At 44.5% G+C, this 22603-nt stretch overlaps 1 long non-coding RNA gene across 1 annotated transcript; it reads left to right on the forward strand.

Annotated features, from left to right (window-relative positions):
• Positions 1–248: 248 nt before the first annotated feature.
• LOC144369217 (uncharacterized) lies at positions 249–6893 on the forward strand. Its single transcript, XR_013428699.1, has 3 exons — positions 249–865; positions 3152–4623; positions 6519–6893. It is a non-coding gene; the product is annotated as an uncharacterized LOC144369217 (long non-coding RNA).
• Positions 6894–22603: the final 15710 nt, after the last annotated feature.

Genomic DNA, 22603 nt, shown 5'->3' on the forward strand with positions numbered 1-22603 from the left:
GGTGTGTTCCTGGTGGCAGGGAAGAGAACCTCCTTAGCATGACTAGGTGTGAAAATTTGGGGTCGGGATCACCTGGGGGGGTCATGCCAAACTTCGGAATGTCAGTCTTTGCATGTATGTAAATACGGAGCTAAAGGGGTTCTTGGCAGAATTTCTATGGATGTGCAGTAGACACGCTAATGCTGCAGGTGTCCAGCTGCAGAGGAGACATGTTCAGTGACTGCCAGTGCTGAGTCAAGTACATCATTAGAACCAGACCCGCACCGAGCTTCCAGAGCCCAGGGCCTCTCCAGGCTATCATGAAGCACTCAAGTGCACACTCTTGTATCTGAGTCTGTTTTGTGTAGTGGCAGTCAGGACCAAAATTTTCAGTGCATCTGCCTCTTCCACCCACAAAGGCAGCCTGCATCCCAGAGCACACTTGGTGCGCAGATCCCTGGCCCATTGCTGTCATCTCAGTGAGATGAGAGTGTGTCTGTGCATAGGCAGTTTGGTCCTTTGACCTGAGTGGAATGTGGCTCCCCAGGGGGAGGGGAGATGGCAGGTACAGGCAGATATTTGTACCAGGATTGTTCTAGTAGCACGTTGCAAGAACCCAGGCGGTATATGGAGGCCACACTCAGGTAGCAGGATAACAAGATTGTGCCCTTGTATATGTAGCTAACATTTCTCCTGAATGTTTGACCACAGTCTTCTGGGTAGCTCCTCTAAAAGCCATTCTCTGATGACATTTGTCCCACCCTGATCTAGGTGACGTGTCAGGAGAGGGTGACAAGCCTCATCCGCAGGGCCTTGGACCAAAATTTGTTGCAGCATGAGGATGTGGACAACTTTGAGCTGCTGAGAATGATGTCTCTGCATGACAGTAAGTAGGACAATCAGACAGTGGGGAGACATGATCCACAGTGGGCTCAGGATAACTCACAGCCAAGAGAAAGTGGGCCTTGGCCCTAAAATAGCCAGAGTGTGGTGGGCCTGGTGCAGGAAACCAAGTGCAGTGATGGGCGTGTCCAGTGTGGACGAGTTCAATGAGGCCCCAGGCGGCTGCTGGACCTCTCTAAATGTGTTCTCCCCTGGACCTGGTCTGGCAATGCAAAGCTAATATCGATGAGGGCAAGGCAGAGAGAGGCTCAATCTATCATCAGTTTGGTTTATGGCTCACTGATAAGGATGCCTTCAAATGAAGAGGAGCAGAGCATGGGTCCTGATTGGATCAGCATTGCTATGGACGGAAGCCGCACAGGTCCCAATCCATGGCCAGGATATGAGAAGTCCTGCCTACTCAAGAATGTCAGGATTGCAGCAACTGGGAACAGGACTCAGTGAAGAGGAAGTCAAGGCCAGGGGACAGCCTGTTTGGGTTCTTTTTGGAACAATTCCAAGTCCTCTGTGCCTGGGTGCCCATCTCCTGAAGATATCAGAATGGCCAGGTTATTATTCCTTCCAGCAACAAAGAAGGGCATCTGAAGAACAGAGGCCACAATGCTGAGCTGTCCACAATGCCAGTGCTCTTTCCTTTCTTGTGAGCCCGACACTCCTAGCCTCCACCATCCCAGCCTGTCCACAGTAGAACACACCATCTGTCGAGCACGTAAGTGAGTTTTCCCATTTTCACACACTGCCTCATTTGAGTTGGCTCTGTCTCACACATGAGGAAGACTGAGGTGCAAGGAGCTGGGCAAGGGGCAGTGTCTGCGAATCTCAGGGACTTGGGAGGCAGTGCAGGGGGAAGGGGATTTCCAAACAGCCTCAGAAACTTAGGGAGACCCTGTACCCAAGTCAAAAGGCCTGGGAATGGTCTCAGTGCTTAAGTGCCTCTGGCTTTATCCCTAGTAAAAAAATAAGCCAGTCAAAAGGAATTACCAAACCGAGAATCTACAAAGGTGATTTCAGAAACAGACTTTCAACCCAAGCATCAGTTGAGAGCAGGCTCCAGACCAGGGGAGGTTTGTGTGTAACAGACGTCAAAAGGGAGGACTACGGGGGGCCTGGAACCCACTAGGTGTGATGGCATCTATGCCTTATGGCAGGAGGGTGGCAGTGATGCTGGCCCTCTCCTAGATTTTGGAAACCTTGTTTTCATTGGGGAAGCTTTATGGAGGTGGAATCTATTTTAGCAATCCTGGTCCAGATGAGGTGCTGACTACCACAGGTAGAAGCCTATCCAGAATGCGGTGTCTGTTATTCAGTCTTTCCTGACAGTGACAATGACCAAGAAAGGAAGTCACTTGTCTTTGGTCTTGGTTTCACTCCTGGCCATTGATTGAGAACTGATTTCATCTTGGACTACTGAACAGAGGCTGCATCTGGGCAGAAGAGTGTGATAGATTTGAACTCCTCAGGACGCCCCGCCATTGCCAGAGAAAGAAGGAGAAGGAGGAGGAGGAGAAAGAGACACTCCTGAGTGGGGAGAGGATCACACGATAAAGAGCAGGAGGCAGAAGAAGAAAAAGAAGGAGGTGAACAGAAGGAAGGGTGGAGGGAGATACACAAGAAGAAGAACAAGAAGGAATCATGTAAGAACAGGAAAAAGACCCAGAAAGAACTACAAGAAGATGCAGGACAGAAAGAAGAGCCAGAAGTAGAACAAGAACCAGAATAGAAGTACCAAGCAGACAGCTCCTGATGAGAAACAAGGGGAAGGAGAGCGATCCTAGAAAACAATAGAGTTCTCCAGGGCACCACCCTGCTCAAGTCCTCCCATGTCCATGCCCAACACACCTCCCCTCCGTGTATTCATCCATGAGTGGATTCATCCAGGGCAAGGGGATGAATTCCCCCACCATCCAACGCTTCCCTGAATGCCCATGTGTGAGCATGGCTGCCCTGGGGAGAAAGGCCTAAGCACAGGAGCCTTTGCCAATCCTGATGCAGATCCTGGCAGTGTCCCTTTGGCAGATCCAACCTGCACTGAGAAGTTCTGGGCCCAAGGTGCTGTTTCCATTGCCAGGTGCTCTTTTGGTTTAGAATCCTGTACATCATCTTCTCCAGGGAAGAATCACTGAGGGAGTCTTTGGTGGCACTGTAGCTGGATAGGAGGGCTCTCAATTCTGGTGCAGGCTCGCCCTGGCGGAGACTCTCAGGGGTTGTGGGTGTTTTGTGGTCTAATCCTTGAGTGCCACCTAACAATTCTCTCCACTTTGCTCTGCAGAAATCAAGGTCCCTGACCACTCACTGATGTATCTGTCCATGAATCCACAAATCAAATATTATTTCATCGTGAGGAAACGCCGCGAGGTCAAGGGAAAGGAGGTAAACACCTACCTTATTCAAGCTGTACTTGTGCTGCCATTCCACTCCCACCTGGGGAAATGAGAAGCCTGAGCACCTGGACATATGTGCTAGAAGCCCATAGAGCCAACTGACAGGCTGGGGTGGCTTTCTGTTTCTGGGTTTGCTGATGTTCCATCCCCCACAGTTCTCAGAATCAACCTGCAAGTCCTCCAGGCCGCTTTCCCACAGGCAGGTGGGAGACACCTGCTTAATTCGTGTCCACTTAGAAACACAAAGTCCAAAGATGGCCAAGACTGTTTTGGTAAGCCTGGGAGCAGGAATGTCCCCTGGTGCTTACACCTGGGTGGGGAGCAGACACTGGTCCAATACCATGGACTACTCATGCCCTCTTGATTTGGAGCTTCTGGATGATCAGGAGGATAGATGGGAATCAAGAAGGAAGAGGTCAGTGTGAAGGGCTGGAGCTCAGATGAGGGAGAACAGCAGCTTGTCCACCGCCATGTCTGAGGGAGTCTGTGTGTCAGGTGGCAGCATGCAGTCCAGAAGGGCAGAGGCAGGTATGGGTGACAGATGAGAACAGGCCAGGACCTAGGTTGCAGCTTCCTCTGTATGGGATGCTGGCCTCTATGGAGCAGGACACCAGTATGAGGTTCTGCATGTTCCTTGAACAAGGAGCTGAGAGGGTCTCTCTGCAGAGTCAGTATGGATGTGGAGCAAGCACACTAAATGTCCAGGTAACCCAATGACCACCCTTGGCGGAACAGGTGCCCTCGTACACCCCAGCCAGCACTGAGCCTCTGGAAGCCAGGAGCTCTCATGGCTATCTTTCGTCACTCCTGTGTGTGGTCATGTTCCTGGGTCTGATTTGGGCCCTGGCAATCCAGACCAAAGCCTCTAGGTTTTGTGCCTAGGCCATTCCCAATGCCGCCTGCATCCTCGGGCAGACCTAGGATCTTGGAGGCTATTGTCCCATTCCTCCCAACTTGTGGGATGAGATTGCATCTGTATGCAGGTAGTGGGGTCCTTTCACTTGGAGAGAAGTGCAGCTCCACAAAGAGCAATGGCAGGTCCAGGAAGTCCTATGTACAAGGATTGGGCTAGTAGCCTATGGGAAGAGCCCACGCGATGAGCAGGAGGTCAGCCTCAGGTAGTAGGGTCATGGATGTTGCCCTTGTATTTAGAGTGGAGGTGCCTCCAGAATGCCCCTGCCCACTGTCCTTGAGTAGTCACTTCAAGGCCCATTTCCTGAAGGCCTGTCTTCCATGCTGCTCCAGGTGACCTGCCACGATCGGGCTCCTGTCGTCATCCGCAGGGCCCTCGAGCTACACTTGCTTACTCAGGAGAAGCCGGAGGAATATGAGCTGGGCCAAATCATCTCTCACCGTCAGAGTAAGTGGGACAATCAGATGACAGAGAGCAAGGGTCAGGATGTAGACTCAGGTCGACTCTTAGCACCAAAAAGTAGTCTCTGACCCCCAAGAACACTCCAACAGGGTGCGTTGGGCTCGTGCACAAAGCCAACTGCACTTCTGCTGGTGTAAGCTCTCCAGGTGTTTTGGTATACCCCAGTGGCTAGTGCGGCTCCCCACCAGGTGCCCTGCCCAGGACATGAAGACGCATGCAAAGCTGACATCATTGAGGAGTGAGGAGGAAAGCCTCTTTCCAGGAGCAGTATGGTTCTGTGGTCTGAGATAGGAGTGGTTTCAGAGGAACATGGGAATGCATGGGCTAAAGATGGAACTGGCATTTTGTGGACTGAAGCAGTAGGATTGAAAGCCTTCTGTGTGACCAGAAAACCACTGCCTGGGCAGAGCATTGCCAAGATTCTAGCAAGCAGTAACAGGATGAAATTGGGAAGAAAACACAGCCTGGGAGACAGCTTGAATCATCTGTTTTTGCATCAATTCCATGGTCTTCCGCACCTGAGTCCACTAGCCAAGGAGTGATCCCAATAGCCAGGTTATGATCCCTAACTAGAGTCAGATGAGGGCTTCCTGAGCACGTAGCCACAGAGCTCATCTGATAATAATGTCAGCGCTTTTTCATTGGTTGGTTGGTTGGCTTTTGTGAGCCAAACACCTCAGCAGCCATTATCCCAGCCTATGTACGCTGAAGACCACCATCCCAATGAGTTCTAGGATCACTTGTCTCCTATCTTAACCTTCTGTTAGGTTAGTAGAGTCTATGGAAGAGGAAGTCTGTCTGGGGCCTTGGTAGCCTAAGAAATTCATAGCAGAGATCCCCACATCCAACCCAGAAGGGATAGAGAACAGGCTCTAGGTTAGAGGAGGGCGACAGGAAAGAGGTGTTCAGAGGAAGAAGAAGCTGGCTGTTGTATTCCCCCACTCGGGGTCATGGCACCACTGGGCCATACACCATGTCGGAGGGAAGCAGTCCCTTTGCTGGTCTTTGGAATCATTGTTCTCAGGAGGGCAGCATTTGGAATGTGGCCTCCATTCTCAGAAGCCTGGTTCACATGGAAGCAGGCTCCACCAACGCAGAAGCGTGGCTCTAATGTGGTATCCGTGCTGGTCAGCCTGTCCTCACCGTGGCCATACTTGAGAATCCTAGGCCTTTTCTCTGGGTTTCACAACTTTCTCTTTGGTTGTGCACTGAGGCTGTCCATAAAGCTCTAGTGTGTGGCAGTGGAGAGCTCCTCAGCCCTTGCCACAAAGGCATAGACTGGGAGAGAGAGAACAAGGCTGGGAGAGAGGGAGAGAGAGAAAGACGGAGAGGAGAAGGAGGACCTCTACTTGGAGAATTGAGGATTCAGTGGAGCCAACAGGGACAAGGTACTGGTGCCCAGGGCGCACTCCTGTTTAGGTCTTCCTCCAAGCATGCTCAACCTTTCTTCCAGTCCCTCCCACCTCCCAGTAGTGTATTCATCTTGAATGAGAATTTCATGTTGACATCAGAGCACTCACCATCCAATGCTTCCTTCCAAACCCACCTGTGAAGATGGCTCATGTGGGGTCTGAATCTTCGGCACTTTTGTGGGAGATTTCAGATGCAAACCCTAGTGGTGTGCTTTGGCAGACGCAAGAGGACCTGGGATGTTTTGGAGTCCAAAGCCTTTGGTAGGAACAGACATTAGGTCTGTTGAAGTGCTCTGCCTAGTTCTTCCTCAGGGAGGACTGTGGAGGCTGTCTTGTTGGTATTGGTGCTGAATTGGAGAGCTCTCAGGTGTGTGGCTCAGTTCGTTTCTGGCACAGGCTCTCAGATGTTGGGGTGTCCCAGGGAGCACCTCCTGAGCCACCTTATTTTGTACACCCCTCTCTCCCCAGAGCTGAGGATTCCAGCGCAGGCCAACGTATTTTACGCAAAGAACCCTCACACGAAACCCAACTTCGTGCTGAGGAAAAGGAGCCTCTCCCAAAAGAATGATGAGTGGATCCAGCCTCAACCTCCCTCTCGTCCTGCAAAGAAGAAGGCTGCAGCCCTCCTGAGGATGCTTGCAAAACCATTCTGCTGCTGTGTGCCTGGGCGGGGCTGAGGCAGCCCAGGAATATTTACATTGATTACTATTTGCTTCAAAGTTTGAATCTATAGTTTGCCATTGTCTTTGACCTTGTTTAGTAACACAGTTGTTACTCTATCCTGTATTTGTTGTTCCCATTAATATATTATTATTTTAAAATATATATGTTTTTGTTACCTGATCTACTGTGATGATTTGTTACCTGATCTACTGTGATGGTTTTTGATCAAAATTGTGCATTTGATGATAATGAATGCCATGCATTTAGGAACCTGTAGACTCTAGACAATGAATGAATGTCTACTGTTGCATGGACTGGTCTGCAGAGTCCTGTAGCATTTGAGCTTGTGTGAGGGCTTCATAGGGCTTGCAAAAAGTCCGGGTCAGATGGTCCTGCATGAAGCTTAGCTCCTAGTGGTCTCCTCTACAGCATAAGGGCCAAGGAGAAACCCACTTCCACACAGAAGATGGGAAGCTACCTTATGAAGGTGATCGTAGGTGTGGGACCCTCTTGCTAGGACCCTTTTTCTATTGGGCCAAAACTGTGCTCTGAATGTGATTGCTGAGAAGAGCTTGGAATTTCCTGATTGAAACAGTTCATGCAAGTTGCTTCCACTTGCAGGAACAAAGTGTGTTCTCGTTGAGCACTTTGGGGTGTCCCAGGTTGCACTAGAGTGTGTCAGAAGCACTTGTAATGATTGGCATTCATGGTTTCACATTGAAGCCTCTGTGCCATCTGTCAACCACTGATGGCTGCAAGTGGGTACCCTGCCTTTCAATGAGTTTTCTGAAAAAGTAGGAGTTTTGAAGAACTGATCTTCTCAGCATTCCCCTTGCCTCCCCAAGTTGGGTGATGTCAATTATACAGGCTTCCTTGGGAGCACACATTTTATATTGAGCTGGAATTGGACTCTGGATGCGATTGCTGAAAATAGCTGGGGAATGGGAGAATGGAAGCTGTTTGCTGCAAGCAGTTTCAATTTGCTTTGTTGATTAACTTTGTTGTAAGTGAGCACATGCTATTTTTTTTTCCTGTGGACCTAGAAGAATTCAAAACTGCTTCTTACAGGTGACAGGCATGCTTACACATTGAAGCCTCTGTGCCATTGATAAAAAAAAACAGTTCACTCATGTGGGCACCTGCACTTCAAGTGAATGTTGTAAATGAGTGTGACAAATGGATGTCAGTGAGACTTTGGAGAACTGATCTTCTCAGCTGGTCCTCTTTTCCACTGCACGTTGGTGATGCTAGATTCAAGAGATCTCTTTCTGGCACCCTTTGTGTTTCATGCCTGAACTGTGCTCTGAAAGTTCTTGAGGAGAACAGCTTAGAAGTGCAGAAGTGAAGCTGTTTGTTGAAGCAGCTTCAAGTGGCACAAGCTAACTTGTTCTCAGTGAGCACATGGGGATTTTCCCTGGTTGAAGCAGTGTGAATGAGAATGGCTTCTCAGAGCTGGTAGGCATGTTTGCATTTGGCAAACTTTGCCATCTGCCACCCAGAGTTCCTTGCATGAAACCTACATTTCCAGTGTTTTCAGAAAGGTGTGATGAGTGGGTTTCCATGGAATTTTGTGGAATTGATCTTTTCAGGCAGTCCTCATTGCCTTCTCAAAATTGTTGATCCTGGTGCAAGGGCTCTCTTGTCAGCCAACATTGTATTTTGGGCCTGACCTCGGCTCTGAATGTACTTGCTGTACTTCCCATCTTTCCTCTCTCTGGTCCACTCCTCAGATCCCATCCTTCTTTCAATAGGGCCTCATCCAGGAAGCCTGCCCATGTGCCTCCCACTTGATTTCAACTTCTCCAGTGCACTTATTGTCAAAGCAGGGACTCCCTGGAGAGAGGGCTCTCCATTCTGCACACTGAAATTTCTCAGCAGGGAGGACTCCTCCATGCTTGGATGGCGGGGCTGCAATCACCTGGAAGGTGGAAATAGGAGGCTGGTGGTGTTCCTAGCCAGGATGCTGGTGACTGCAGTGCATTTAATCTATGGCCCTCAAGGAGGTTTATGCTGCAGATTTGTGTACTTCTGCATCTGTATGCACACAGTTCTTCATGTGGGGAAAAAAGCAATGTTCTCAAAGTTTGCTTTATATTATACTCAACTGGTAATTTACAAACCCCAGTGTCCCATCTTAGCCTAGAGCCATTCCATCAGCCCAGGGCCAGTGGGTGGTCCAGCGGTCAGTACTATGCACAGCTCCCAGGTGGCTCCAGTGTGTAGCTGAGTTTGAGAGCCAGTGTACTGTAGGATTTGCCCTTGAGGTTAGAATTCATTGACTTCCTCTTATGGCATTTCACTGGTTCAGGATATTCGTTGTCTCATGGACTATTCTGTGAAACCTTCAAGTTAGCCATCTCTGGTCATTTCTTCCCTTTGATGGCACCTGGTTCAACAGCTTGTTGTTGGGTGGGGTCAGTCATGGGCAGTCCTGGGTCACAGAGAGGGACAGGAAGACCCTAATGTGGAATGGTGGTGTAGAGAGTAAGGGTGGGGCCAGAGCCCACACTGTGGTTAGGGTAGGGAAGGGATCTGAAGAGACTACCTTGAAAGCGAGCTCTGGCTGCAGTTAACCAGGAATCAGGGCCTGGAAATGGAAGCCATGACAGGGCTTCTGACTAGAAAGGACACATCTTTCTGGGCTCAGTTGGAGGTCCATCGAGGCAGAGGAAAAGAGAGAGGATGAAGGAGAGGGGGATGGTCTAGATCACAGAGCAGCTCCGTCATCTTAGAGAATGGATTATTTTCTTCCAGTTGTTGGTAAATGCTAATTCCTTCACGTGTTACATTCACATCCACCTTGTCCATTGGAAAGGCTGCTCAACCACCACAGGCAGTGGTATCTTGGTGGATGTGTGCATTCTAAAAGGAGGTGAGGTTGGCACCAATAGAGTGTGTGGGCGCTCAGGCATTGGCAAGCTTGCTTTGGAGAGTGAATCCTCTAAATGTTATTGGGCTGTTTTTGAAAGATCGTGTGGTTTGGCTAGACCTAGAATGCTTCCACACAATTTAGCATGGTGTATATTTTAGAGAGCATGATCACTGAGGGGCAGGTTGCTGGTGTGAAGCCGTGAGCATTAACATCTATCAAGTTTCTCACCTGGAGTTGGCTTCCTACAACTGGTGACAGTGTTTTGCTCCTACGGAGCAATACTGAACAAGTCTCTGGGCCAGTAATCCATTGCTGAACTCCATCACCAACAAAAAGACCCTGAGTGAAGGTGAGGACCAGAAGAGCCCGGGAACCACCTGACAGCAGCCCTGAAGTCCTGAGCTCTGGCACATCATATGCCAACTCAACTGGGTATCAACCTCTTCCTGGGCTCATTAGAACTGTGTGCTTCAACTTTCAGAAACAAATGCAGAATGACAGAATCTTCTGTGAGGACACTTTTCTAAGTCTTGTTTGCAGCACGTGTTCTAAGTCTTATTTGCAGCATGTCTTCACTGGAATGAGTAGTCATTTGGCATTCTGTTGTACTTAAAATTTCATGAGATTCTTCTCCTACTTGGTAGGTTGTGTGAAAGTGACTCGGCCTGAATGCATTTTACATCCCAAAATATGGCTTGTCTTTTCTCCTAAGCCTATCAGGGCAATCAGAGCAGCCAAGGAGTACTATAAATTCAGGCACAAAATGGCCAGATAGACTGGGATCACTGTATATCTTTCTAGAATCTTCTTTCATTCTCTGGCTTCCCTGAGGTAAAATGTGGAGACTCTGTGATCCAGATTTGTTAGCAAGTAGTTTTCTTGGGAGGTGATGCTAGAAAACTCCAGATGGGAACAGGAAGTGATTAGGAACTGGAAGACAGGGTGTACCAGCCAGTTGTTGTCACTGAGTGACTAAGCACAGTCCTGATAAGGAGTGCTGGGGTCCATGTAGATCATGCTACTAGTAGAAGCCCTCCTACAGGGTGAGAGAGCTGGGGTGTTCTCCACCCACTCCTGCCAGCCATGAGGGGAAGCTGCTGCTGGCCTTCACTGTAGGCAAATGGGCCATGGTGCTGGGGGCTGGAGGTCAGCTGGGGTGTGAAGAAATGGCATAGTGCTGGACAATGTCATCCAGCTTTGAATCCCCAGACTGGGATCTTTAGCAGGGCAAGGTCAGAGACTGTGCTCAGTGCAGCGTCTACTTCTCAGCATAGTGCCAGGCACACAACGGAACTTCATCAATACCCGTGGAATGCTCTGGCTCGCCCCAGCCCTTCTCTAGGCCTCTCAGCTGGGCTCTGTCTGCTGGTCCTGTCTGTTCTACTATGTTCAGCTCTTTCTTCTTCGTAATTCGCTTTCCTGAATTGTGTCCTTTTTCTCCACACTCCTTTGGTCACTCTTTGTCCACACTCCTGTGGTCCCAAATGGCTTTGTGGCGGGGCTGTGGCAGAGAGATCTCATTACTACCAGAGATGGAGTTTTTAAGCCAAATAAGACACGTGCTCTGCTGCCAAGGATGGTCTTCAGCATAACGTGAGGTAGAAGGTTTGAAATTAGGATTGTCCTCCCAATCTTAAGGCATGTTATCCCTGAGTGCAGACCAAGAAGTGCCCTGGGAAGAAAGGCAGGTATGGGTTTGGAATCAGAGACCAGCATGAGAAGAACACTTTCACTGCTTACTGAACAATGACCTTGGGCATGTTCTGTAACCTCTTGGGACCTCAGTATTTGCATATCTGAAATGGGGATAGTTGTATGACTGACTTCAGGAGGTGGGTAGAGAGAATCCTAGAAGTAGAGGAAGAAAACACACAGCATCTGTGAAGCACCCCGCCCCCACCTTTAGTCTTTCCATGATTTTCTAAGCGTGTGTTGATTGACTGTTGGTTACAGCATGCCTGTAGAATACCTGAGGGCCCGTCTAATTTTACCCAGTTGCCACATTTGCAAGGACACCTTCTAATAGAATTGGATCTAGGAAGCTGGGGTCCCTTTGCAGAACATACAGGATCCACAGCAAAGTTCAAGCCCCTGAGACAAAGGGCTTCTGCTGGTGTCCTCATATCCTCCTGGGCACTGCAATGCCTTTTTCCACCGATGTTCATTGAGAGCCTGGTCCAGGCCAGGCAGGGCTCCCTGCTGAGAATGTGGCAGAGAATGAAGCACCTGCCTGGCTGGCTTGTAGGGGAACAGTCGGGGGCAAGACAGGCCAATGATGGTGAAGACAAGACCAGTTAGTTGACTTGTCCGAAGGTCTTGGAGCCAAGCACTCTTCTAAGCACCTTATCATAAAAGCTTCCTCATCCCTCAATAGTTGCAGGAGGAACAGTGCTTTGGTTGTCCCCATTTTCCATAGGTGACAACTGAGGCACTGAAAGATCAGGTCACTTGGCCAAGGTCATGGAGATAGCACAGGGGGAAGTGTTGGCTGCAAACCCTCCCAGGTGGCTCCAGCTTTGGGCTCTTTATCCCCCACGGCCTGCAACCTCTTGGTCATGCTGTGGCCCCTGTGACCTGTCTGTCACCAAATAGTGATTCACTGCAGGGCCTTTCCCGAGTCCTCTTCCACCTCAGAGTACCTGTGTCTCACAGAGAGTTTACCAGTTTCCTGGGCCCACTGGAGTTCCTGGTTTTGCCAATCTGGGGCGGGGTCTGAGAATGTGTGTTTGTAACAAGGTCCCAGGTGACCCTGAAGCTGATGGGTCTCAACACAGGTGACTTTCCTCCTCCCCTCAGGTCATTTGACAATGCCTAGAGACCTTTTGTGTTATCACAAGTCAGGGGTGCTGGTGCACAACTCAAGTAGAGGCCATGGGTGCTGCTAAATGTCTACCACTGCCCGGGGAAGGCCTCTACAGACTAAGAAGGCAGGTGTGGGTTTGGCATCTGTGAAGCACCCCACCCCTGTCATTAGTCTTTCCATGATTTTCTAAGCGTATGTTGATTGGCTGTTGGTTACAACATGCCTGCAGATCTACCTGAGGTCCTGTCTAATCCACATGGGTGGAGAAGCTCACTTTTGCCCAGTTGCCACATTTGCAAGGACACCTTCTACTAGAATCGGATCTAGGAAGCTGGGGTCCCTTTGCAGAACATACAGGATCCACAGCAAATTCAAGCCCCTGAGACAGAGGGCTTCTGCTGTTGTCCTCATGTCCTCATGGGCACTGCAATGCCTTTCTCCACTGATGTTTATTAAGATCCTGGTCCAGGCCAGGCAGGGCTCCCTCAACACAGGTGACTTTCCCCCTTCCCTCGGGTCACTTGACAATGCCTAGAGACCTTTTGAGTTATCACAAGTCAGGGGTGCTGGTGCAAAACTCAGGTAGAGGCCATGGGTGCTGCTGAATGTCTACACTGCATGAGGAAGACCTCTACAGACTAAGAAGGATGTGGCCTGATGGGCCAAGGGCACCAAGGTTAGGAACCCAGTGTGGAGTACAAGCACATGAGCTTGGGTGTGTTCAGGTATGGCCTCGGGGCTTGTTTCAAATGTGGCTTCTGTCAGTGCAAAACTCCAGCACCTCTGAGTGGCAGCGTTTCTGACAAGCTCTGAGCAGCAGTGTATTCTGAAATTTTTTTGTATACATATAATTTTACCCATTTTCACAATTATTTGATAGGTGTCATGAATGTTTTAATTGTTAGAATTTGTGTGTGTGTGTGTGTGTGTGTGTGTGTGTGTATGAGGTTTGGAAAGAGAACATAAATTTGGCCTTCTTCATGGGCCATATTAGTATACACAACTGCTAACAGATGCTTAGCAGTAATTATAAGTCACATTTCCTTCCTTTAATCTTTCCATGAAGATGTGCCTTTTATGTGTAAAAACAAGTGTTTTCAAAATTGACTCTCTGGACAGATCTTTGGGCTCAGGTGTCAGTGTTCCAAACTGTGCCAGAAAACACCAAATCTGATTTCACAGACTGGGCTGTCTTTAGCTCTGGCCTCCAATTCATTCCCCTTCCTGGCTGTACAACCCATGAGACTTGCCAGAAAGGAAGAGCCATGGAAGATTTTAAGGAGGACAGCCACAGGATCCTCTTTTCTCCTAGCCTCTTGAGAAAATAATAAAAAGCAGTGTTGGGGATAACGTATCAAGAGATGGTGAAGCTATGTGCAAGAATGCTGTTGGGGTGTGTTGTCTGCAAAAGAGGGTGTCTAATACCAAACAGGCAATTTTGGAAAATGCTGTAGACTGTTTTTGCATTTAGTATGCTCTGAGATTTTTATTTTCTCTCTGGAGTATGTTGACCAATATCACAGAAAGGAGAACGTGGAACTTTGGAAAAGGAGACATCAGCCTGTACTTGGGCAGGCCGACCAACACAAACTCAAAGAAAACTGGCCTCTTGGGTCCTCCAAACAGGGCAGAGTGCATGCTGGAGGCTGCAGGGATCTAGGAGCAGGCCACCAAGATGCTTTGCCAAGGTTCACAACCAGGATTGAATTTTGGCTGAATATCCAGGATATTTGTGCCAAGCCATGAAGAGACCTGGGCTGGGTGGAATGTCAGGTAGAAGACATGGGAACATAATTTAATTCAAGATTAGTCATTTGATCCCAAACTGTAAATCGGAGAGGCAGCCGAGGAAACACAAATTCATGGGAAACCCTCCCAAATGGAATTCTTCTGATATCTGCTTTGTAATCATAGGTTTTGTAGGACATTAGTCTGTTTGAACCCTCATGTATTCTTAAATGTAGCCTCCTACATATGAGGCCCATGAATTCACTCAAAATGTAAAGAACAATATTGTACTTTCCTTGTAGAGTTTGATTGCAAAATAATATTTGATTTCTTTTATGGAAGTAACTGTTAGGAGTTTAGAGATTGTCTATGATTCTTTTACAGGTAATTTCTGAGGAAAGGGAACCCCTCAGCCTGACTTTCTCAGTCTTCTATCATGAAAATCAAGGGAGGAATATAATCAATAACTTTTGAAAGTAGCTTTAGTTATTTTCTTTATATGTTTCATTTATATTTTGCTAAGCCACTAGGAAATCACGTGCATCTAAATGTTTTACAAACACGGTATGCTTTCAAAAAATCAAATTGATACCATTTTTTTGGAAAGCAGAATTGCTAAAAATCTTTGATCACTTCATTGTGTTTTAAGTCCTGAACTTTACAGTTTCCCTTAGCAGCTACCAAAAGCCACCATTTCTCTGATATGCAGATGCTAATTCACAATGGGAGTGGGGAGTGGTAGGGAAGAATAGAGTTACTTTAGATTAGGTAGAGGGGAGTGAAGGGAGGGGAGAGGTAATAGGGTAGGAAGGATAATAGAACGAATCAGACATGATTATCCTATGTACATAATAACTATACTACTGGCATGATTCTACATCATGTACAATAAGAATTATACTCCATTATATGTAATATATCAAAGTGCATTCTATTGCCATGTATAACTAATTAAAACAAATTTTAAAAATTTAAAAAAATTTCTTTATAATAAGAGGACATACCATTTATTCCACACTCATTAAGATATAAAACTTTTATGAAATAAAAAAATTTATAACTAAAACGACTCAAAATAATTTTATTCACTGCCTTTAATTTATGTTTGAAGAAGCTACAGTTTATTTTGTTTATGGGATTATTAGAATTAAATCCCCAAATCTCTTGAATCAGAGCATTTTACCCAAACATCATACTTGCCTACACTTAGTGCCTTAGTTTGCCAAGGGCAGCTGTGTTGTTAATATCAATTTACTGCTTTTACAAGAACTTTGTAGAAGTACACAAAGGTACCACAGGACAAATATCAAAAATACTCTGTATTTAATTTTATTAAATCTTAATTATTTAACTGATTCATTTATCTTGCATATTCAAAATTCAAATCTTTCCATAGGTAAGTTGACATCTTCTATAAATTCTCATTTTTTAAAAGTTTTAAAATGCATTTTTTTATTCTACTACCTAAATCATGTGTTGGGTGCATGTCTATAATCCTGGGAACATCAGTGGTTGAAGCTCTTTCAAATTATTTACAAATAACTCTCTATCCAATTATACTATATAAATATTAAGTATCTGATTAATCTCTAAATGTACATGTCATTCCTTTATTTTCAACTTCCTTCCTTCCTTTATTCCTTCCTTCCTTTATTCCTTCCCTCTCCCTCCTTTCTACTCCCTTAATAAAGAATATGTATTAAGCATTTAGAGTGTCAAGAAAAGTTCTAGAGATCAGAAATATACTGCTAAATACACACCTGACCTCATGAAGCACAGCACTTAGCCATGAAGAGAAACATCAAATGCGTTATAATACAATTAATGTTACAAGCTTACTAAAATAGGTAAACTTTTCAGTGGAGATATTACAATTTGCAATTTTTAAAAATACAGTAGTTACAAAGTGATGTATGAGTAGAATAGCCTTAATAGTGTGACTGAGGAAGTTTACATTTTCTCCTCGTGTTTTTGACCTTACGCATTATTAGACTGTCTAATCATTTTTGTTCTCCACTCGTATTTTTCTCCATCAACAGTATTCTGGGCTATTACTCAACTGCACAGAGCCTGCATTTGTTTCTCTTCAACCTTTCTGGGTACCCAATTGACATTTCAACAACAGGGTACTTTTGTATTAAAAGCAGTTGTAATTATGGTTTAAGGAAGATATCTATATCTTGAAAAATTCTAAAAGCATAAATATTAATACCTTGATCTTTTCTTTCTCTATCATAATTTTTATGCAACATATCATGTGGAGATGCTGATGCTAAATTATGTAAATTAATTTAGATATATGTTGGTCTGGGGGAAAAGATGTTATGTACTTTAACCATATGTACATGTGAACATTTTGCTTGACTTTAGAAGCCACTATTTTGATTCTACTTCTTTTCTGTCTTCCACTTGGTAACTGAAAACATTGTTTCTAGAGGTAAACTAGTAAGCTATTTAATTTATTTCTCCTGGAAAGACCTGTTGATTCTGAATTGGGCTCATAGCAACCCACTGACCCAGCAGTAAACCATGCAGGTAAAACCACCCGGCACCTCATTCTTCCATGCTCTGTGATATCAGGTTACCCCTACTGGCTTCAAATTCAGCCTCATTTCTACTCTTGGGATCCCTGACTTGGAATGTTCTCAAGGTCTCCTCAAGTGTATGTTCATTGTGAAGCCACTGATCTGCCCAATTGCCTCAGTTCACCTGTGTTACCTGTCCTCATGTCCCCATTGACCAACCTCAGCTGCCCCTGGTTTTTTACTGATCACCATCACATCTGGCTGTAACTGAAAATAGGTGTTTCCCTTTTGCTATCTGCCTCCCGCCACTCCATTGGAGATTTAGCCTAGGTAGACTGCACTCCTCAACAGTGACTTCAGTCACCTGCTTTTAAGATCTGCTGAAAACAACAACCAAGCATGAAGATCACACTCCAAGCTGCACTTTCACTGGGAAAGAGTGAATTTGCACTTGGGTTGACATTGGAAAGCAAACTTTATTTTGGCCATTATTTCATCAGTCACACAATTCTAAATTCTTTTATCTTCCTTTCCCTTTGCTTCTTGGTTCATTCAAGACTCTCTGCAACAATTTTACACATAGTTATCTCTTTATATCTTGGCAATGTATATAGGCGGGAATAAAATGTGGCTCAGGTGGGATTTGCTGTTTTCTTATGTGTTTAGCTAGGCAGGGCTTCAAGAAAGAAAGCACTGCCACTATTCTGCATGAGAACATTTAGATAAATAATTGTTCCGATTCTCATGTGCAGCAAGGCCAGCTCATTCTTGATGGTCTTGGAAAGTCACTCCCTTCCCGATCCCCCAACCAGGTCATGGTCAATTTAAGCCGAGCTGGCAAGTAACCAGATGCCTCCACAAGGATTACGAATTATTAGTGTTATCACCTCTTCCACTCTACAGACAGCACCTGGCAGCACTTAGATCCAACCAGTCTTTCTAAATGTTCTTTCATGAAAAGGATCAAGTATATTTGATGTCAAGATCAGAATCTTCCCTGGAATGACTCTGACATACATTCATTCATATTCTCTCTCTCTCTCTCTCTCTCTCTCTCTCTCTCTCTCTCTCTCTCCCTCGCTATTGGGGATTTAACCCAGACGTACTTTACCAACTAGCTACATCCCAGACCTTTTCATTTTTTATTTTGAGATGGGGTTCAGTAACTTGTCTGGACTGGCCTTTAAATTGTGATCCTCTAGCTTCAGCCTCCCTACACACGGGATTATAGTCATTCTGTCCTCATTCTGGGCTCTTCCCTTGCCGTTCTGAGCAAATTATTTTCACATTTGTCCTTAAATTTCCTAGTCAATAGATAACTGCCAAGGAAAATCTGTCTCCGAATACACCCTGTGTGCTCATCCCAGCCACTGGTCCTCAGGAGTTTTACCAAGATGGGCATTCTTTCTCCACATTTGAGTCATAGGAGTGATAATTTCTGCTGGCCTGCAGCTGGGCTTAACCTTATGACCAACTGACAATAGAACCAAGTGACAGTCACTCCTATTTGAATGTACACTGCACTGTGTTTAGTCATCCAGTAGTGAATTTTTCTCTTTAATAGTTATCATAGGCTACTAGAAAGTACTAGTAGAGCTAACTGCATTTTTTTGTCCTCTATGAGAAGTGAATTTTTGTAAGGGAAAGCAGATGATCATTCAGTTAATGGTGGTTTGGGAAGCCCAGTTGAGCTGAAAATATTGTGGCTTTGGAAATCTGTCCTCAGATATCTGCATAATAATGTTGCCTAATTATGATCTGGAGAAAAGGCAAAGCTCTTCCTGTCTAAGCCTGTGTTTTCTGCAAAAAGTCATAACCCACTTGAATCAAAGTGTGAAATATGATTTGTCAAGAACTATGTAATGTTTTGAACAACCAACAATAAAAATTAAAAAAAAAGGGCCAAAGTGGCTGAATAGTCCAGGCTCTTTATATGATCTGATCCCAACCACCTTTCAAATCTCATCTCTTGTGCCTCTGGCACTTACTCTCCAGTAAAGGTCTCCTTGTCACTGCAAAAAACATACCCTGGTGTCTGAGTGCTGAGGCCCTCACTGCTCCTGCTCCTGTCAACATAAGTACCCCAAACTCCCTCTTCTGCCCTTATCTTCTCGGAGGAGTTAGGCTTCTGAGTCCAGTCTACAATGGAAATTCGAAAAAACAAGCAATTTTTTTGTGCTAATCTACTAAATAACAACTCTAAACTTTTATTCTTAGATTTTCAAATCTATTATAGAAAATAAAATGTTTATTTCTATTTTTATTTTTTAGAGAGAGAGAGAGAGAGAGAGAGAGAATGAGAATTTTTTTAATATTTATTTTTCAGTACTTGGCAGACACAACATCTTTGTTTGTATGTGGTGCTGAGGATCGAACCCGGGCCGCATGCATGCCAGGTGAGCGCGCTACCGCTTGAGCCACATCCCCAGCCCTGTTTCTATTTTTAAAAAATTTTTGTTTGCATCTTCCAATAAAATCCTTGTGTTTATCCAAAAAAAAAAAAAGTCAGACTTGAAGAAATAAGTGGTTTCACCGGAAAGAAGTCAGAATCATGCATTTAGGAATGTCAAGTGTACCATAGTTACTCTTTTATAATTTCTAGTCCTTATAAAAGTACTGCACAGATTTAGGAATATTCTGAAATCAATGAGAACTTGCTGCCTGAGAAAATACCCCAGTTTTTTCTCAGAGATGGGTCAAGTGTCCCAAAGTGGTTAGGATAAAAGATCTCATTTAAACCACGTACCTTTAAACCACGTGTCTTGTTTTGAGTCAGGAGAGCTCTTGGTTTCAGGGTCAACAGTGTGTAAATTGAGTTTCCTGACTGAACTTTCTTGTTCTTTACTTCCTTTGCCTGTGAAATGGGCAAACTAATCCCCGAATCCATGAGAAAGTATATAAAATGCATTATTGCATTTTTTACAAACATGTTCCAAATTTTGCCAAAAGAATTCTCTCAATTAAAATGAACAGTAGCATAACAATTTTAGGATACTTGAGGCGTTGTTTAATTCTTTAGTGGGGTGGATTTAGTTACAAATGCCCAAATCAAACAAGGATTTAAAAGAAAATTCCACTTCCAATCGTAAGGATTTTATTGAAAGTAACTAACACATTGAGATACTGTATGTATGCACAAGTGATCTGGAATCCCTCAGTCAAGGGCTGGGAAATACTGTTAATGATTAAATGAAAAAGAATCTCACCTTGGGAATGAGGGAAATAAGAACGTTTTGAGAATAAATTCAACATTCGTGCATGGGTTTGAGGCAAGACTGCTTTAATGTTATAATCCTTTAAAAGATTCTAACTGAAGTAGAGAACTGATTTGTTTGAAGAAAGCCTTCTCAGATTACTCTCTCTGTGCACAGGACAGTCGCGACCCCAGTTGAGGTTTGACATACTCATCAACCTAGTGGAACTGAGTGGAAAGAGGGCTGGTTAAATGGGAGAGCTTTGTGTTTGTGCTTCTAGGAAAGTTAATTAGGAAGTGAAACCTTAAGCAGTTGACAATGTGCATTGTTGGTTACTAGGGCCTGGTGACAAATAGCCCTGAAAGGTCTTCACTTTCTTTTGTAAACAGAAAGGTAAGGAATTTGCACAGAAATGCACTGGTGAAGATCTGCTTTTCATCGTGGTCTGACCACATAGTAAACAACAGAAATAACTTGTTTTAATAAAGCCTGGTGTTGAAACGTTTATCAGCAAGTCCTTTCTACTGGCTTCAAAAGGTATATTTGGATAACAGAAACCTTTGCCCAAAAGAACACGGTTTGAAATTTAGTTATAGAATTTTCTTCATGTCAAGGTCAAGAGGCTTAAAGGAAAAGTTTCACTTTTTATATAATCAAGAATTTATCTCTTATCAGGGCTCAACTATTATGACTAAATATCCACTTATTATTTGGGAGTGGATATGGGTGAATTAGAAAAAAACTCTAATATGTTTGATCTGAAATGGTTTAATAAATTCCATTATTTTAAGAACCTGCCATCTTCCCCTCCCTCTGGAAAGCCCTAAGGTTCTGCACAAAGAGTTTTTAAGATGCAAAAACACATTGTAATGGTAAGAAGATAGGCGAACCACACTGATCTGGTAGAAAGTATATATAAAGTTGAGAGGCAGGTCTGAGCATGGCTCATGGACCAGGGTAAAGTAAAAGATGGTGAAAGTGGTAAAGAGGGGAAGCTTAAAGGGGTGGGAAGTCCAAGCAGACAAATTTGAAGGGAAAGAGAAAGAGAAGGGAAGATCTAACATGAACATAATGGTTTCCAGTTTGGGGAGGAGTCTCAAGAGTCATTACCCATTACAGAGAAGCAAATGCAATTATTTTTTTAATTCAATAAGATTTTCTGAAGTATATCTGGAAGCAGAAGAACTTCCCAGAAAGGTTTATAGCTCTGCCTATAATACAATACTATGAGACGGGAGAAAGTGATTTGCGCTTCTCAAGGCTGTGGCCACTAGGCACATGTGGCTGATGGACACTTAAAATATGGAAAATGTGACTGAGTACCTGAATTCTACATTGTATGTAATTTTAATAGTCACATGTGGTTAGTGGCTATTCTATTGGATGGTGTAACTAGGCTTTACCTCGTCATGACTGCCAGGCATTATCCAGAAATTTTTGAGAAAATTCGAGGTCTCTTCTGAGAATGGACCACTCTCATCCTAAACCTATTCCAAGCCCCTCAATTTGCACTATTGCAAATATTCCCAAATGAATGTTTGACACTTCACTCACCCCTTTGTTGTACTTAGGATGGATAGTGGACCATCCTTGGCTTCTCTGGTTGCATAAGCCAAAGGAAGAGAAAGAGAGAACTTGCTTCAGGGATTTAAAGAGCAAGCTTTTTAAGCAGAACTAGATGGTATCTTTGAGTTTTTACATACTTTTGCCTTTGAATGCTGAATTGTCCAGGTTTCATAAGAAGTAGAATTGGTTAAATATAACGAATACAGGGATTTTTGGCTATGGGAGTTAATAATAAATTTGTTACAATGTTACATAACAATGAGTTATGGTTGATTTTCACTATGGATTTATTTTTATTGTTAATAAATGCTTTTTTCTTTATTTCCCAGACAATTGAATAAACAGTATTTCTTTACAAGTAAACATACTCATAAGTTGATATGCCTAGACAAAACAACATTTTACTAAAGGGGAACTATGTGTAAAAGGTCTGCAGAGGAACAAGATGGAAATAGGTCTGGCCTAAAGCCGTGATATCCATATTGAATAGCAACTAGGGATGATCTTTTAAGTCTGGTTGCCAAAATGTTGTACAGTGAACTTTAGAGAATAATTATATTTCATTTGTTTGTGGGTCCCAACGTATGCTGAAACTGGGAGAAGAAAATCATTTTTAGTGGATACTTAGAAATTCAAAAGGTTTTTCACAGCACCAGTGTAATATAGTTCACTTCACACTGACAAGATCAATCAACCATTTGCACATGTTGATGCACTACTGTAATCCCAGCAGCTCTGCAGGCCCAGGTAAGAGTATCACAAGTTCAACGCCAGCCTAAGCAACTTAGCAAGACCCCAAGCGACTTAGTGAGACCCTGTCTCAAAATAAGAAATGATATGGGCTGGGGATGTGGCTCAGTGGTTAAGTGCACCAGAGTTCAAATCCTGGTTTAATAAAAAATCTGTACACAAACCAATTCGAGCACCTAACTATCCCTCCCTCTGTCCTTCTTTTCACTGTCCTCTCTTTTGTTTCCCTTTTCAGCAATAGTGGATATGGGAGATTGAAGGATTAGAGAAGAAGAACAGTGAGGAAAACCCTAGTTTCCATTTTGACGAGATGATTAATTTCCTTAGCACCAACCACTTATGGAATTCCTTTAATAATAATTTTAGAATGTGCTGGGCTAAGGAAATGTAAACAGAAACATCTCAGAAGAGGATACACAATTAATCAACAAATATATGAAAAAGTTTAACAT

The sequence above is a fragment of the Ictidomys tridecemlineatus genome, chromosome 12, assembly GCF_052094955.1.
Source record: "Ictidomys tridecemlineatus isolate mIctTri1 chromosome 12, mIctTri1.hap1, whole genome shotgun sequence".
Taxonomy (NCBI): domain Eukaryota; kingdom Metazoa; phylum Chordata; class Mammalia; order Rodentia; family Sciuridae; genus Ictidomys; species Ictidomys tridecemlineatus.